A 6,769-nucleotide genomic window follows, 5' to 3' on the forward strand; every position below is an offset into this window, starting at 1 on the left:
TGAAGTTGACATCCTTGCTTAGGTAATTGGATATTAGAAAGATTCTGAGCTACTCCCTCTGTCCCATAATATAAGAGCGTTTTACACTTTAACAGTCTTTCATAAGATGTTTTATTTGTTTCTGTAGATAACTAGCATTCAATAGAATCAGTTAGTGGTACCTGGCCACGAACTTCATGGATAACTGAGAGGCGAGATAGGCAAGATCTCACTGCCATTCGATATCTAGGTGCTTGAGTAGTAACTTTGTTTACATGAAGATAACAAATACTGTAGGTTAAGGACCTACTTGCAGCTAAAGTTGACCATCTGAAGGTCCGATCAATTACACAGATACTTGCATTTACGATTCTAATTTCAGCGGCAGTAGTTAGCATACCAATATATCACACACCAGAATTCAGACCGCATTCGTTCCATGTAACTTATATTGTAATTTTCTTGTACATGATGTGCTTCTTACTGATATTGAAGTCTTCTCCTCTTGTTTTTTTTTTCCCAAAAAGGAGGATAGACCCCCGCCCTCTGCCTTGATCGATGCACCGTTCACACAGCCATGAAACTGTGTTAATATACGTTTGTTTATCTCACCCTGATTTTACCATGAATCAAATGTGAGGTTTCTTCTTTTCTATATGTTGCTTCATTGCTATCCCTTGTCAAAAGGTGTCTTGCATCTCAGATCATTTAACTTGTCCTTTGCAAGAGAAGCCCTACAACAGGGATGGTGGTGTTATAATAGCAACCTCATTTGAAGTCATATCAACTTTGAGGATGGTTGTCAAGACAAGTACCCTTTGGAAGGATGTACAAACCTACCGACAGGTATGACTTATGTCCCTATCTTCTGTACTTATACATGTATGCACCACGGATACAGATACATGTATTGGTATCGGACAGATCACCTGATACTTGGATACGCAATGTGCGACGGATATGTATATGAAACCTTCTCTTAAGTGCTGGGATAAATGGAGTGTTTTTTAAACGTCACTAGATTCTTCAAATTAGTAGTGCAGCTGCTATTTAAGTTATTCATATGTTGTGTGTAATACCAAATCTAGGCTGGATGATCATATCATAAAAAGGACACTATAAATCATTCCATCCTGGTTGGTATTTTAGTTGCTGAAAATGCATCATGGACAGGGTTCTCTCTAGCACCCTGCATAGTAGTAAGTCACCACCTGTATATATTTCTCTCCTGCGTTTCAATGAAATGCAGTGCAGTTGCATTTTGTATATAAAAAACCTAGTTCATGTACAATCTTCGCTTTTAAGTGCTGTGCACCCACTGTTAAAGTCAGGCAGTAATGCTAATAATGGCATGGAAATCACTGATCATAAATCCAATGTGCATTTTCCTTTCTGAATGTTCTACTACCTTCAATTGATTCAGTATGTGGGTGATTTCAGCTACCCACACTTAGCGGACCTCGGTGCCGCTGTTTTTGGTGCCAACTCGAGGAATTGGATGTAAGAAACATTACTTAAACTCCTTTCATCTTATTTACTAAATTGAACTCCTTAAGCAACTGGGATGTTTCTTCAAAACTGTGAAGTTGTCTCCATAATGTTCTTTGCATACTCTTGCATTCACCAAATGTTCAGAGGTCATGCAAGTTATGCTTTCACCAAATGGTCACAGACATGGAAGTTATGCATTCAGAGTTTCAGACACGCACTAGGTGCAGTTATTTTGTGCTTCAGTGTTATTCTAATCTCTACATACATAATAGTACATTTGCATATGTTATTAATTGTATATGAAAAATGACCCTAACTGCAAATTATGATCTACAGCAGCTGAGAGGAATTCTCACTTTCATATTTGTTTGCTCTTTAGTAAGGACCCGAAGTTATTCATATAAAATAGATTAGTTATGTTTGGCATTGTCTATAGTTGTCTATATATGAGATACTCCGTTTAGTTTTGTATATGTCGCATGGCTAAATGCTTCCCTTTATTATGTTTATGCAACACTGTCCTGCCTTTGGCACTGTCTAAATTTGCTTGAATTGGACATTTTCAGAACTAAGGTGGTATCCTGTGTGCTTTCTTAGATCCTTGGTACATTGTACGATTCTGATATCATGATTTTGAGGAAGTGTGCAGCTCCATAGGACCTCTCTTTACATGTGTGTCGAGTTTAAGAAAATTGTGATGACAATTTTGATCCTTCTTTTTTGGAAATGAAAGGTAGCAATCTCTAACTTATGTTCATTAAAGGCCAAGGGGTACAAATCTGCCCAGAGGAGTCTGGGCACAACAACGAAACAGCGAAACAAGGCCGAAAGAACAGGAAAGAAAAGGCAGGCGAAAAAATACAGAAGAGAGGAAAAAGAGGTAAAAACTTCAGAGAAACAAAACTAACTGGCACAGAAATCTGCGTACTGAAGCACCGGGAAAGGTCCTTGGCATTGCAACAAGTGAATTAGCTGACGACTTTTGAACGCTCGGGCACACATCTGTCGCAAAACGTTAGCGAGCAGGATAAAGAGGTATGGGGATAATGGGTCGCCTTGGCAAACACCCCTCTCAAAATGAAAGGGTGCGCCCGATGAGCCGTTAATTTGGACTTGGGCCTGGGCTGATCCAGTTAGGTGGAAAATTCCAGTGGGTGGGAATATCAACCAGGCAGTCCCAATTAACCGTGTCATTGTCCGTTTCCTCTTGATCGCTATCTGCACCATTTCTGAAGCAAAGACACAAATTTCCACAATTGACCGACCACTGATAAAGCCAGATTGCACGTCATCTATAAGATCAGTAATGATTTTCTGCAGACGGTTAGTCAGCACCTTGGAGATGATCTTAATCAGAATGTGGACCAGAGAGATAGGCCTGGCATCTTTCATTTCCAAGGGGCTGTCAATCTTTGAAATGAGGACTATAAAGCCTTATTAATACCTTGCAGACTGAGTCTGTGTTCAGATAGTTCAGCAAATAATCTGATAAGATCATCCTTGAGCAGCATCAGGTTGGACTTTATGAACTCATAGGTGAATCCAGCCGGTCCAGTTCTTCAGTTATTTGGAAATCTTTTAATGGCCTCTAATTCATCCCGTGAGGAAGGAGCTGCCAAATCAGCAAGGTATGATGCCGGTAAAGGTTTCCCAAGTCAACCATGGGGAGACAGTAAGATGCCGAGCAGAAGATGTTTCTGAAATATTCAGTGGCAATGTCGAGTTTGTCATGGGTATTACAGTGTTCGAACCCCATTCTGCACCAAGACCCTGATTTTTTCTTCTTCTTTACCTGACAATTGGCAGTAACGTGAAAGAACCAGTGAATTTTGCCCTTGATCTCCACATAGATGACTGCAAGGTAATGAGTTGTGCTATCTTTTGTTGAAACGTGTTTGCGCAACACAAACTCGACAGTAGACAAAGGTCTGGCCTCTTCCACTGCATTGATGAAGTCGAGTAATTTGTTGTTCTTTGAAGTAGTGTGGGCAAGCTCTTCTTACCCCGGGCCCAGCTTCTGATAGCCGCACGCAAGGTTGAAAATGGAATCCGCTCTGGTAGAACCGGTCCATGAGTGTTGCATGATGCTTTTGACCTCCTCATTAACAAGCCAATGCTTCTCAAACCGGAAAAGTTTACAAGCTGGTACGTGAATGTTGAAATCCACCTGAACTGGAGTGTTATTAGATGTGACATAAGAAATAGCAGTGGCGTTGGTTTGGGCAAAGGAAATGTCCCATTCAGTATTGATCAAGACCCTACCTAATTTCACCAAGGTTGGAGTTCTTCTTTCATTAGACCAAGTGAAGCGCCAATTAGATCGACGTCAGTCCAAGATTTTGGATATAGCTGTTGAAGTCCATCATCGCCCAGTTGACATTTGAATTGCTTTTCATGCGGATATTCGTACATGTTGAAGTCCCCAAGCACTAGCCAAGATTCTGGGGATGCTGGGGCGAGATTGCTGATTGTTTGGAAAAACTGTCGAGCGCAATCTGCACCGGCGCATACACTGTGGTTATGCAGAAAACTGAGTTATCTGAAACTGGATTTGAAGCTGGCAGTGATCAAGAATCCGTTCATGAGTATGAGGTCACAGCTGAGTTTGTTTTTGTTCCATGCAAGCAGGATACCTCCACGAGCGCAATCTGCTGGTTGAAAATGAAATTCTCTGACATTCTTTGGCAGAAATTGCATTGCTTTGAAACGACTGATGTGCGCTAATTTAGTTTCTTGTAAGCAAATGATATCAGGTACAGCCTTGTTGATAGTGCTAAGAATTAGTGCATTCTTATATTTTTGTCGCCCAGCCTTCTGACATGCCAGTTGATGATTCTCATTGTAGCATCAAGCAACCCCCATCAAAGCAGAAAAAACAAAGGAATGGAGTGAAGATAGATGTGTGCATGCACATGCGAATGCAACATTTTCATGCTAAAAAGAAACTAAAGAAGAATACTGAAACAAAGGGGTAGAAGCCCAAACTACAGACTCGAGGACAAACAACAAGACGGACATGAAATACACACACACGGTCCAATGCGAAGACCAGAAGACAAACAACGACAGACAGAAGCAAACCCTAAGACAAGAACTAAATGTCCCCAGACAAAGAACCATAAACCCTAGTCGGCTGCCTTCACGCAACATTGAGATCGAAGTCACGCCCGACAGAGGAACTGGCAGTCGAAGGGGATGCCAGGATCTCGGCTTCAGCGATGATGGTGCGACGTCTAGCTCGCAAGCATCAGCCAGCTTCCTGAGGTTGCTCTTGGACATGGCTTTGGTAGACTTGCAGATAGGCGCGTTGTGCAGCTCATTGTACCTCGTTTTGATACGTGGGCTACGCTGCAGCGGAGTGACCTCCAGCGGCAGAGGAACACCGGCATGGCCCTCTTGTGATTCCCCCACCGGGTCCATCAGTGCTACCTTGCCTTTAGCCGCCAGCTTGGCAGCTGCACCGCCTCCTCCAACTGCGCGGGGCATCTTCATCCTTGTCAGCTGCATTGTCAGACACCTCCGGCTCGGCATCACAAGCCGGGGCAGAGACAACAGCCGGGAAGAGTTGCAGGGTCTTGGGCCTGACGCGGACTGTTGCTCTTTCATGAGGTAATAGCAGAGGAATGATCCATTGTCAGATTTGTCGTGTGGGAAGCTACGAACCACGACCCACTTCAAGGCGCACACCATCGTGTCAAAATGAAACCCGGATGCTGGGGCACCATCCAAGAAAGAGCTGCAGCTTGGTCCTCTCATCTACTGCGAGCATGGCCCTAATGTCGGTGAAGGAGGCCATGCTTGGGCAGTGAAAAGCACGGTGGGCGCAGCCAACCAAGACAGAGGGCAGCACCCCACCGAACTGCGGCCTGGGGCGTGATGCCTTTCCTGCCCACGAAGCCCTCCCCTCGCATGCGGAGGCGGGATGGTCAGGCGCCGGCGGGTCACGACAGTTCTTTGTTTGCACCCCAGGTGCCTCTTTTCTTATATATATAGTCTAAATGATCAATTAGTTTTGGCATGTCGAACACAGTTTTTATGTAAAGAATTGACGACTTCGGTTATTTGCATCCATAATTTCAAGAATCCCTATTTCGTACATAGGGATGCCATGGAGAAGACTAGAGTGCCCAGCCTATTTGTCATGTCAAATATTATTGCATGTAAATATTGTACTAACTTGCATCTACTTGTGGTTTCAGGTGCAAGTCGCCTCTCATGCTGTATATAGAACCCTAAGGAACAGCATGTGGCCGTTTTCACAAGGTGGTGCTCTTGGCTGTTGAGGAACAGAAGTTGTGGAAATAAGTCAAGCAGACGGCGGGCGTGAGCGAGGAGTAGACTAGGGCTTCGGCGTCCCTGTAATACCACATTCAGCTGTTGCTGCTTATCATTAGAGCATCTCCAATAAAGAATGCAAATTTGAAGATGTAAAATAGGAGGTGTAAAAATTCACATCTCCAAAAAGTGCTTTTTGCAAAAAATGGCCAACTCTAATAGATGATGCAAAACGGAGATGTAAAACTGCAACACCAATAAGTGATGCAAACCGGAGATGTAAAAATTAGAAACTTCAAATACTACTACTTGATTTCAAACATAGTTTGTTCAACTACTACTTCATTTCGAACATGATTAAACATAGTTCTAATTAAAACGAAATTAAACATAATTCTAATTTGAAGGACTACTACTAGTTTAAACTACTACTCCAACCACTACTACTAGCTAGTTCACACAACTACTACTCGAAGATGAAACTACTCGTCGGAGCCCTTGAATTGCTCCCAGAACTCGTCCTTGTTCGGGTCATCGCACCCCTCCTCCTCCTCCTCTGAGTCACCCCAGTCCAACGAGTCAGACTCGATGGGGATCACCGTCGAGGGGCCGGCCTCGTCCTCCTCCTTCTTCTTCTGCTGCTCGACGCCGCGCTTCCACCAGAACTCCTGCTGGGCCTGCACATACTCCGGATGCTCACGCGCGAACCTCGCCATCGTCGCCTTGTCACTCTCGCCCGGACTAACGACAATGGCGGGCCTCTTCTTCGTCTTCTTTGTCGTGATTTCTTCCATATGAATGCTCCCCGGCACGAGCAACTTCGCATCCGCCCGGGTCTCGATCTCCGGGAAGTTGAGGTCCGTCCTCGGCCTCCTTGCACGCCACACCGCCACGTCGTAGGCACGCGCGGCCTCGTGGATGGTCGGGTAGGTGTCGAGCCAAAAGCGGCGGCTGGCGTCGGTGAACTCCACCACGAAGTTGTCGGAGGGCTTCACCCTCACGCCGAAGAACCCCGTCTTGATCT

The 6,769-nt window shown here is 44.4% G+C and overlaps 1 long non-coding RNA gene across 1 annotated transcript; it reads left to right on the forward strand.

Moving 5' to 3' along the window:
• Positions 1-462: 462 nt before the first annotated feature.
• On the forward strand, positions 463-5,903 carry LOC120974926 (uncharacterized). Its single transcript, XR_006669374.2, has 5 exons — positions 463-825; positions 1,420-1,479; positions 2,234-4,223; positions 4,316-5,439; positions 5,670-5,903. It is a non-coding gene; the product is annotated as an uncharacterized lncRNA (long non-coding RNA).
• The last annotated feature ends 866 nt before the right edge of the window (positions 5,904-6,769 follow it).

This window comes from Aegilops tauschii, chromosome 2 (genome assembly GCF_002575655.3).
Source record: "Aegilops tauschii subsp. strangulata cultivar AL8/78 chromosome 2, Aet v6.0, whole genome shotgun sequence".
Lineage (NCBI taxonomy): Eukaryota > Viridiplantae > Streptophyta > Magnoliopsida > Poales > Poaceae > Aegilops > Aegilops tauschii.